This window comes from Eptesicus fuscus, chromosome 19 (genome assembly GCF_027574615.1).
Source record: "Eptesicus fuscus isolate TK198812 chromosome 19, DD_ASM_mEF_20220401, whole genome shotgun sequence".
NCBI lineage: Eukaryota > Metazoa > Chordata > Mammalia > Chiroptera > Vespertilionidae > Eptesicus > Eptesicus fuscus.
In genome coordinates this window covers 51,864,943-51,877,129 of record NC_072491.1, presented here as the reverse complement: position 1 = coordinate 51,877,129, position 12,187 = coordinate 51,864,943, and the positions used below count along the sequence as shown (strand labels likewise).

Here is a 12,187-nt window from a genome sequence, read left to right as displayed (position 1 = left end):
TTACTCCAGCAGAGTTTATTTATTAAAAAATAATTTTAGGCCCTAACTGGTTTGGCTCAGTGGATAGAGCATCAGCCTGTGGACTGAAAGGTCCCAGGTTCGATTCCGGTCAAGGGCATGTACCTTGATTGCGGGCACATCCCCAGTAGGGGGTGTGCAAGAGGCAGCTCATCGATGTTTCTCTCTCATCGATATTTCTAACTCTCTTTCCCTCTCCCTTCCTCTCTGTAAAAAATTAATAAAATATATTTTTAAAAAATAATTGTAGTAAAGTAGTGTCTTGGGTGTTCTCACTTGACTGATATGGTAGGTTTACTGGTGAGAACACAGACCAACTGGAACGCTCATCTAGTCCCGATGGGAGTGAAAACGGTGCTGTTGCTTTGGGAAACAGTTGGGCATTTCTTACAAACATGCCCCCGGGAAGGGCCTGAGGCAGGCTCCTCCCCCAGCTTCTGCTGCTTCCTTAGCTCATAGCAAGTCTTCACATGGTGGAGTGTGTGTGTGTGTGTGTGTGTGTGTGTGTGTGTGTGTGTGTGTAAATTTCCCCTGTTTACAAGGATACCAGTGAGGAACCCATTCTATTCCAAGATGACCTCACCCTAACTACTTACACTGCAACAACCCTCTTTCTGAATGAGGTCACATTTTGAAGTCCTAGGGGTTTGGACTTTGGGTGGGACAATTCAATCAATAACAGTACCTGTTAGAATGGTCCAAATCCTCTGTGCTCCCAGAGACCTGCTTATTTCTCAGTTAATAAATAGTGAAAGGATTACATTAAATGTGTGACATGAGCTTATAAGAAACATCTATTTATTTTGTCAGTTCAAATTGCAATAGATCGTTTAAAATTCCATTAGAGATTATTGTTGGCATTTTAATTTTTTGAAGTATGTCTAACAAGATAAAGCCTCTCTCTTCTCAACTCTTCTCTGTGGTATTTATTTGGGGAATGTTTTAATCTCATCATTTCTTGGTGGTTTCCTGATTTTACATTTTACGACTCAAATAATGCTGTTTAATCAGTGAATCAGACCAATAAACTCAAGCTCATACTAATTAAAAAAAAAAAAAAAGAATGGCCAAAATGAAAAACACCAAGCAGACCAAGTGCTGGGAAGCGTGGATAGTCCCACACACTGCTGGTTGGAGACATGAATGGTACACCCAGTTAGGAAAATCATTTGGAGGTTTCTTTTTAAGCCCACTCCCCTTTTTTTAATTGATTTCAGAGAGAGGAAAGGAGAGGGAGAGAGAGATGGAGATATCAGTGATGAGAGAGAATCATTGATCCGCTGCCTCCTGCACGCCCCCTATTGGGGACTGAGCCCTCAACCCAGGCATGTGCCCTGACGCAGAATTGAACTGTGACCTCCTGCAGGGCTAGAAGTTTCTTACTATGTGACACATATTCCTACCATACGACCCAGCTATTCTGCCATTAAGTGTTTACTCAAAAGAAACTACGCCTATACCCATGCAAAGATGGCACCAAAAAATATTCATAGTAGCTTTAGTCATACTTTCCCGAAACTGGAAACGAGTCATGTCCATCGACAGGTGAATGGATACCCAGACTGTGGTATATCCCTACAACACAATACTACTCAGCAACAGAAGAATTTACCACTGATGCACAACAACTTGAGTGGGTATGGAACTAATCATCACACGGGGTGAAAGAAGCCAGACAAAAATTAGTGCATGCTGTGTAGTCCCATTTACCCACAGTTCTAGAAAATGCAAACTAGTCTACAGTGGGGAAAGCCAAATCAGTGGCTAATGGGACAGGAAGCAGAGGAGCAGAGGAAAGGTTACAAAGGGTTCTGGGAAACTCCTGGAGGTAACAGACATATGTTTTTATTAAGTTGAGAGTGAGAGCGAGCAAGCGAGAGAGAGAGAAAGAGAGAGAGAAACATGGATCTGTTGCTTCCCATATGCATCTCGACCAGGGATTGAACCTGCAAGCTGGGCATGTGCCCTGACCAGGAATCGAATCTGCCACCCTTTTTGTGCACAGGATGATGCTCCAACCACCTGGGCCACCCGGCTAGGCCCATATTCATTATCTTGACTGTGGTGATGGTGTCTCAGGTCTACACCTATGTGAAATGTACCAACGTGAGCACTTAAACACGGCCAGTCTATTTCAGGGCCCCTATACCTCAGTAAAACCTTGACTCATTTGAAGAAGTATTACATGTAATTATCTATCTACACAGTCCTTAGCACAAAGCTGGGTACCCAGAAAATACTCACAGTAAACTTGATAACTGAAAAGAATACTAATTAAAAACAAATAGAAAATATTTAATTACTCTCAAAATTACACACTTAGTAAGCATTTACGCATCATGCACGTGTATAGTGTAAACAAAATTAGAAGGCAATATAACATCAGAGTTTCTACCAGTGCCATTTATACAAAAATTACCCACTAAATTTAATCCATTTTTATCTGCTTACTAAAACAGTTTCTCTAAAGGTTCCTACTAGGTGACACTGTTAATATTAATTTTATTTATTTAACATTTAAAAATACATTTGTTATCTATAACCTGCATTGCATGCTTGTTTTATTATTACTATGCCCACTCTCATCATTCATTTAAATTAGTTGTGCTTTGCATATATGCATAACCCATGCAGGGGGCAGGAGTGAGCTAGGAGGGGTCAATGGGGGGAGGGAGGGACATCTGTAATACATTCAATAAAAAGATTTAAAAAAATTTTTTTAAACAGAGAAATTCCAAACTTTTATCTTTTTCTTTAAAAAATAAATACAGGAGACACCTGATTGATGGTGTTGCTCTTATATCAATCAGGGGCAAAGCAGATGTACAGTCCTTAGTTCATCCTAGCTTGATGCCTGTGTCGGTGGCCAGAGCTGTTTCATGCCTGAGGCACATAAAATAAAAATAAAAAATAAATAAATAAATAAATACATACATAAATAAATAAACTAGTTGTGCTTTTTGCCCTTTTCCCTAAGGAAATCAAAATTAACATAGTTTGTTTTCTGTCAAGTGAATATTTAACAAGTGAGTTTCTAAAAGTTTTACTTCTTGCAGTTAGCCTTACTCTACTAACCCCAATAGTACTTTCCTACCTTCCCCATTCCAGGAGTCCCCGGCCCCATTCCTGTATTTCTTTAGCACACACATTAGAAACACAGAGTCAGTTTCAGTGGGTCACCTTAAAATCCTTCCGAAGGTGCAGTGAAACCTCAGCCTTCCCTTATTCTGACAGCCTATAATCTATATATCTAAGAGCCAAGACATCAGAACGATCGGTTGCTATGACACACACTGTGGCAGCCAACCAGGCCGATTAGGCCCCCAATTGCCCCCCCGCCCCACCTCCTGCAGGGCTGGCCGGCCAACCTCCTGCATCATCCCCCTGCACCAGGCCGGCCTCGATCGGCCCCCATCAGGGCAGGCCAGCTGGACCCCACCTGTGTACAAATTTGTGCACCGGGCCTCTAGTTAAAAATAAAAGAAAGCTGCAAGCCCTTCCCTGAGAATCTACTAATAAGCCAAAAGATTTTTATAAATCAGTTAGTGTCCCTACACAAGCTGCATCTCATTACAACCATGTTTACTCATGCATAGTTTTTAAATTAAAAATAATGTTACTAAGTTGTATCTTGAGTCTTTCCATCTGATTTATGGTACATTTTGCACGGGCAACTTTACCAATGCTCAATTTGCAAAATCTCTGGCATGTGACAGAGTGTAATCAAACTTTGACGTGAGATATGACTGAGGTGATAAAAATGCAACAGAAGACTCATTTGTAATGTGTAAACTGCTGGCTCTAACTTCATGCCCTGGGATTAGATAGAGGGAAATATAAAGCTCATGCCTATGACTTGAAGAAAAAAAAGAGTGGGGGGCGGGGAGAAGAACCAAGAAATTTGATTTTTCGTTATTCTGGCAGCCTAAGTATGATGACGTAAGCTGGTGATCTTCTGAGTAGAATAGACTCAGATGTCCTGTTAGGGATCCACAACCCTGGATGTAGCACAAAGCTATAAGTTTTGCACCTGCAGCTGTCCCTTTCTTTGCCAACACTTGTTCCATGCCCCTTTACTGCCGTCTTTGGGGAAAGCTTTTAGTCCAGTAACACACACACACGTCTGTTCATGAGATCAGTTGGTCTGAGGATGAGGGAGGGGGCTGCCTGGAGCGTGGGGAGAGAGGGATGGCAACTCAGGGAGAGTGGTCTGTGGAGCAAACAGGAAAAGAAGTGAGCAGTGGTAAGAAGCCCCATGGAATCAGACACCGTTCATCTGAGGTGGGAGGACCATTTCACCACCGAATGACTTTCTTCGGCAACACTCTGTGACCCAGGAGCAGAAGCAGGGACCACAGGTGCACACTGAGATGTGGGACGACAGAAAGGCCAGGGCGTCCCTAAATCCATGTGCCCAGGCGGCTTCCAGATAGTAACTCAGGGAGCCATCCAAGCCTGGATAGCAGACGGCATTGGTCAGGTTAACTAGAACCTTCCACACACCCACAAATGTCATCATGTTATAGTTGCACTATGACTGGGCATGCTTGAAGACCACTCGTTAGGATACGTTGTTTAAAATAACTGTTTAAAAAAATGATAACTTCAATAAGATTTATAAGTTCAATAATCTTCACCAGGACTTCAACTCAATCTTGGAGAATTCTCTTCATCTTGTGAAAAGGGTTTTTATTTGGTTTCTGTTGCACAAGAAAAGAGGCTGAGACCCAAGTAAGCTGGCTAAGGTCAACCAGGGGCTACCATGTGGGGGAGGAAGGCTGAGACGTGGACCTTCTGATCTGCCTGGTTCCTGTGCCAGCTGGCAGCGTAGGGGGGAGAGGGGAGGCAAGGCCTGTCCGGGAGGAAGGTAAGAGCAGGTTCAGCGGGTGCCAGGTAAGTGTCAGGTTAAAACAGGCTGGCGCTCTGGGAGATGGAGCTGGGCTGCTAGTGGCCAAGTCCAGGATCTTGAGCAGGAAGATGAGCAGTACTAGGGAGGCGATGGTCCCTGGCAGGCAGCAAGGAACGCAGTAAGGAACTACGGTGACTCAGCGCCTCGTGCGCCGTGTGGATATTAGGGTTGCTAATTATTCCGTGGGAGCTAGAAGGAAACCTGCGGAGAGTCGTGTGAGCAGCAGCCAGGACACACCGTCCCGGTACAGCAATGACGGGAAATCGCCGACATGCAGAGAACAGCCTGACCTTTCTGAGTTCTCAGAATTGCAAAAGAAGGCAGCAGTCATCTGTCTGTCTGTCTATCCATATCTATGTTTCTATATCTACAGTGTCCTTTGTGGAAGCCACATTCCCACTGAAGAAGTAAAGAAAAACTGAAGATGCAGGGAAGTTTCTAGCAGTGAACTAATCGTTACCCAAAAACCATGGCCGGGTTAGTTAAGGGGCAGGTGCAGGGAGCCATGAAGGGAATGAACGGATAAGATGGACTGAAGTGGGGTTTGAGGTGTGGAGGAAGCAGGAAAGAGGAAAACCAGAGACACCAACAGATGACATCAGAGCTTGGGAAGCACAGAGGAAGAAAGGGGGATTTTTGTAGTATTTTAAAAAATATTTTTATTGATTTTCAGAGAGGATGGGAGAGGGAAAGAGAGATAGAAACATCAATGATGAGAGAGAGTCTTTGATCGGCTGCCTCCTGCATACCCCACACTGGGGATCCAGCCCACAACCTGGGCATGTGCCCTGACCTGGAATCCAACCGTGACCTCCTGGTTCATAGGTCGACGACGCTCAACCATTGAGCCACGCTGGTTGAGTGGATTTGTGTAGTATTTTTATTTCCAAAGTCGACTACCATGAGTACAGTTAGGTAGTGACTCCCATAAAATTTCCCATAGGTGTTTCCTCCCCCACATGGTAGCCCCTGATTGACCTTAGCCAGCTTATTTGGGTCTCAGCTTCTTTTCTTATACAATGGAAACCAAATAAAAACCCATTTCACAAGATGAAGAGAATTCTCCAAGGGCTGAGTTGAAGTCCTGGTGAAGATTATTGAACATATAAATCTTACTGAAGTTATCGTTTTTTTAAACAGTTCTTTTAAACAACATATCCTAACGAGTGGTCTTCAAGCATGCCCAGTCATAGTGCAACTATAACATGATGACGTTTGTGGGCGTGTGGAAGGTTCTAGTTAACCTGACCAATGCCATTAATGAGCTCTCTCTGGTCATGTACTTCGTTCTTTATAGCAAGATCAAGTATTTCCCCTGCCTGTGTTGTTCTTAAATATCTCTCAAATTAGCTGCCAGGTGTGCAATTAACAGAAACACGGGCAGGACACATCAAACCCTCGTCCATGAATGTGTCACAGTCAGAGAAGAATCGAAAGATCAGATTAAATTCAGAATGACACCTGCAGCCCTGCCCAGGATCAATGTGCCTCATTACTCCGATGGAGGTTTCACTAGTAAATGCTGCTCTTCTCACAGTCAGAGCACTACCCTGCGACACGTTCCCAGCTTGCGCAAGAGACCCACTTGTCTTTTCATATCCTATATAATAAAAGTGTAGTATGCAAATTGTCCCCTTGACCAGGAGTTGTCCGGGAGTTCAACCAGGGGGAAGGGCTGGCCGGGAGAAGAGGAAGGCCCAGGCTGGTGGTGGCGGCAGGTGGCCAGGGGGAGGGGAGGGACTACCCGGCCAGCAGCCGGCAACTGCTAGGGATCCTACCAGTGCACGAATTTCGTGCACTGGGCCTCTAGTTGTTTCATAATTATGACAAAGTAGTCTAAGATGGAAATTATGTTTGGGCATTTATGCAAACTCTCACTTTGAGCAAATTAATACAATTCATGACCTGTGTGCCTTAGGGCTTAAATATTTAAATTGATGTTTAACATAATGTTTCTCAGTAGAGAAAACCACTTTGGGAAAAAAGCGAGATTTGGATAGAGTGACATATGATAACTTAAAAATGTTTATTTAAATTTGTATGTGTGTAGCTCAGTTGATTTCAGAGAGAGGAAGAATATTCAAACCTTGTGTCTATTCAAACCTTGTATTGGCATACCTTGTATTGGCCAAAAATAAGTTTTCAAACCTTGTGTCTATTTAAACCTTGTGTCTATTTAAACCTTGTGTCTATTCAAACCTTGTGTCTATTCAAACCTTGTGTCTATTCAAACCTTGTATTGGCATACCTTGTATTGGCAAATCTTGTATTGGCCAAACCTTGTATTGGCATAAACAAGTGTCTATTCAAACCTTGTATTGGCATAATTCTCAGTTGGTTAGAGCATCGTTCTGATATGCCAAGGTTGTGGGTTCAATCCCCGGTCAGGGCACATACAAGAAGCAACCAATGAATGCATAACTAAGAGGGACAACAAATCAAAGTCTCTCTCTCCCTTCTTCTCTCTCTAAAAATAAGTAAATAAGTAAAATAATAAAGAACTTTTTATTAGCTTGATGCTTAGAATAAATGTTTCAACTCATTTCATAATCTACTCTGTTCCTCTCTGCTTGTTTATTATTATTATTATTATTATTATTAGGATACAATTTTCAATAAACACATAACAATTTTTCCTCTCTGTGGTAGGTCATTGGCAAAGACGACCTCAATAATCCCACTCAGTCCTGACAGCGTGCACCCTTGCAATGTCACTTCACTTCACCTTGGATCAAAAGGTGAAGTTTTCTTCTCCACCCTGTGCATGTGGGCGTGGCCACTTGACTTGCTTTGGCCAGTGGGATATTAGCAAGTGTGAGATGAGCAAACACTTAAAAAGCACTTGCACATGCGCTCGCTTTTGACTCCAACTGGATCCTTCAGATCACAGTGTGAATGCGGCCCACTGGGGAGCACATTGGGGTGGAGCAGAGCACCCCTCGACAGCCTGCTCACCACCTCTCGTGGTAAAGCCACCTTAGACAGCCCAGTCCCAGGTAAGCCGCCAGAAGATGGCAGCCAAGTGAAGGACCAGGAAAGACCATTACAAGAACTGCCCAAATTGATGACTCACTGAATCATAAGCAAATAAAGTTGTTGTTTTAAGCCAATAAACGTTTTCTAATTTGTTACATGGCGTTAGATACCTGATACAATAACACACTACTATTCTCTGAAATAAGTAGCATTCGTTCATTTAAAGAGGAGTAATAAAGAGCAATGCCTTCATTGGGGAAAGCAAAGGAAATGAAAGTACGGTGTTATATTAATTCTCAGTCTCATCCAATTGCAGTTTTTAGCACCCTGGCCTCTGTCTAACAATTCTTTAGTCTTCTAAATTAGCTCAGTGTTCTAAAACTATAGAAATATGTAACTTCCAAATTGTTTCCATGGGAGCCGTCCTGCTGTCCTAGAAATCCATAGAGTAAACCCCATCCCTTAACTTGTTAATAGTGGGATGCTGGGAGGCAGCCTTGGTGTTGGATGAGTTACATGGCTGAATTGATTACAAAACACCTGGTCCACTGTCATTCACTTTGTATCATACCTAGGAAAGGTGCTGGAGTATCTGGCTCCACCATGAGTTTGACCGAGGTTAGGTGAAGGTTACCTAAGCCCTGTGCCACAGATGAGGAAAAAATTACTTAGTGGTCAGGGTCTGCGCTAATGTTTTTTAACCAGGGATGGGCCTAATAGTCACCAGTAGACTTTTTTAAACTATCAATTTTCCCATCTACTGGAAGCTTTAGTTTATTCAGTCCAAAATGGACTGCAAGTTTCAACATCACAGGTAATTGCTGTGCACACTGCTAAATAAGAATAACCAGTAAAAGCAAAAGACATTAACAATGTGATATGATTTGAGAGTTGTGGCAACGAGAAGATTTTTCAATATTACAACCCTCCATGGGTCTAATATAGTTTCTGAAATTACACTCTCTTCTTTGGTGGGAGATACTATATTACCCATGGCCAGGGCAATTATAGTATCAGGGAAAGATCTAGAATAAAAAATTAAGATTATCTCCTAATTATGTACCTAACCTTGATAAAGTCATTTAACCTCTCAGTTTCTTCCTCTGCAACATAAGGAACAAACTATCTGCTCACTAATTTCCCATAGATGACAAATAGTGCATAAAAAAGTATTTTCACTCTCTAAAATGCCATCTAAAATAAGGAATTACTGCCCTTCAATAGGAAAAAGCCATTGACTTCTCAGAACAAACTTACTTATTTGAATTGCTAGTCTAGTACCTACTAAAATGATGAGGATTAAAGGCACGGTAACTTTGGATTTGTGGGTGGGAGGCACTCTGAGGTAGGGGGCGGAGGAGGGACTGAGTGTTTCACCTGATGGGGGCTCCTCCCCACGTGGCAATAGGAGAGGACAAAAAAAAGGGGGCTAGAAGCCAGCATCATCGACTTCCCAATTTAGCCTCAAATTGCTCAACAAATCAAAATGGTCCAGTGAGTTCATTTGATTCTCAAATGATGAGACAGGTTAGGAGGGAAAGACTGAAGTAAGATATGCCCAGAATAATGCACTTGATTTTAGACATATTCAATTTTTGTAGGCAGCTCTCCTCTCTCTCTCATTTTCTATTTGAAAGTTAGATTATTTCCATTTTTCATATTTGGGAGCACAGAGCTAACACAGCAGAGACAGAGGAGGGATTTTGCAGACACAGTAAAAATGAAAGTGGATTGCTTTTCTAATTGCCTTGCAGACCTAGCTTGTATGAATAATTATTCTGAATCCCTTTTGATTCTACAGTGTAATAAGGGTGTGTTTTTTCTTTTGATGGCAATGAAATAGGTTCATTTATTGAGGTTATAATGATCAAAATAAAAACTTGAAAATGATGGACTCATGCACTAGAGGAAAAAGAGTTTGAATATTTATATAGTAAAAAAGAAGGATCTCTCACCCTTTGAGACAGCATGGAGGGACCTGGAGAGTATTATGCTAAGTGAAATAAGCCTGTCAGAGAAGGACAAATAGCACATGATCTCACTCATATGTGGAATCTAATGAACAAAATAAACTGTTGAACAAAATAGATTCAGAGACATAGAAGCATGGAACAGACTGACAAATCTCAGAGGCAAGGCGGGGGTCAGGGGATGGAGAGAGATTAACCAAAGAATTTATATGCATAAATGCATAACCCATGGACACAGACAATAGTGTGGGGAAGACCTGGGCAGGGGGATGGAGGGAGTAAATTGGGGAAAGAAGGGAGGACATCTGTAATACTTTCAACAATAAAGATAAATTATAAATAAATAAGTAAATAAATCTATAATAATAAAAGCATAATATGCTAATTAGACCAGATGTCCTTCCAGATGAAGCTGGGGTTGTGAGGGAAGCCTGGGTCCCGGGTGCCAGAGGGAAGCCGGTGCCGGCAGCTGGGGGAAGGAAGGCCTACTCTTGCACAGATTTCATGCATTGGGCCTCTAGTAAATAAATAATAAACAGTGAAAAGTTTTTCTCAGTTCAAGCTTTCAAAAATGTTATGTGGAAGTGAATGATGTGCTTGTGGCTTATTTTTTATTTCAATAATATATTTTATTTAACCCATATATGCAAAGTATTACCATTTCAGTATGCAATCCCTGTCCTTACCATGTGCCAAGCACAGTATTTGGTGTTCTACGTGTCATTTGATCTTCATGACTCTCTGATGTAGATGTGATCATAGCCCCCATTCCACATACAGGGAAACTGAGATGACAGGTCAATAAACCTGCCGAGACCCTCAGGCACTCATTGGTGGGTTCAAGCTTGAACCCAGGCATCCCGACTCATTGGGCAAAGCTAACCAGTGGGACTGTGGGGGACAGCACTTGCCCCTGGGGCTGACTTCCTCAGACAGTCCATCTGAAAGGATCCTCACATTTATCTTCTCCTGTTGTGCTTCTTTGCAATGATTTATCATCATACCTCAGATTTTACAGTCACCTCCACACAAATCTGTGGTTGATTAATTAACTAAAATTGGGAGACATTTTGCTGGTGAAAAATGCTCAGTACTCCTATGAATAACAATTGGTGTGGTGCTCCAACTAAATTTTACATCAGCACTGGGGATCCATGAGCGGAGCGAGGTCAGAGCTCAGACAGCCAGAATCAGAGGAGATGGACCAGTCAGGGCAAGACAACTAGAGCAGATCTTAGCCTCAAAAAAAACACAAACGACTTATTGAGCACCTACTATGTGCCAGGGACCAAGACAAAAATGGTACCTGCCCTCATGGTCACAGGACAGAAGAGATAGCCCAGCACGGTGGTCCAGGACTCAGAGGACAAGAAAGGTGGCCCCAGGATGGAGGTGTGACTGACCAATAGAAAGGAAGTTCAAGGCCATGGTGGTTATGATTCAGGGCCTGCACCCAGTCCTAAGAAGGTTGTGAGGGGACAGGGCAGGACTGCTGTACTGGGCCAGCACCAGGACAGGCGCGGCTCTGAGAGGGACTCCGCCCCTGAAGTGAGGCAGGGCCTGCCACAGGAAGTGAGCATGAGCGGGGATCCTGGGAGCAGATCGGGGCCTGACCATTAGGGAGTTCAAAATAAGTAAGAGCTTCAGGCCTAGAATTTCCTAAAGCCTACTGTGGCTCCGGTGCTACCAGAAAAATACTACAGAAAAGACCGCATAGTATGAGAGGGGTCCCAATATCTCCCAAGAATGTGATAAGTTCTTTTATTGCATGTGAACTATGTTCTAAACAAGCATATTGTACCTTTGTCTTTTCCAGAGACTATTAACAAATTAGAGCCTAAATTTTCTCAATTTGTTTTTTGTTTTTGTTTTTTTTTTTCAATTTTTTTATTGATTAAGGTATTACATGTGTCCATATCCCCCCATTGCCCCACCACCCCATTCCCATAGATGCCCTTACCCCCCAGTGTCTTGTGTCCATTGGTTATGCTTATATGCATGCATACAAGTCCTTCGGTTGATCTCTTACCTCACTCTCCCCTACCCAGCCCTCCCACTGTAATTTGACAGTCTGTTCGATGCTTCTCTGCCTCTGTATCAATCTTTTTTTCATCAGGTTATAATGTTCTTTATTATCCATAAATGAGTGAGATCATGTGGTATTTCTCTTTCACTGATTGGCTTATTTTGAAGGGAACTCCTATTATGATTAGTTTATAAAGACTGGAAAGTCCTTATCTAAACTAGCCTAGGGAAAAAAACTCTAAGAAAAGAAAGTAAAAAAAATACTTTTAAAATGCTCACCCTTTAAGAA

General features: G+C 42.4%; 1 pseudogene; it reads left to right on the top strand.

Annotated features, from left to right (window-relative positions):
- Positions 1–2,767: 2,767 nt before the first annotated feature.
- LOC114230720 (small nucleolar RNA SNORA48) lies at positions 2,768–2,914 on the top strand (annotated as a pseudogene).
- The last annotated feature ends 9,273 nt before the right edge of the window (positions 2,915–12,187 follow it).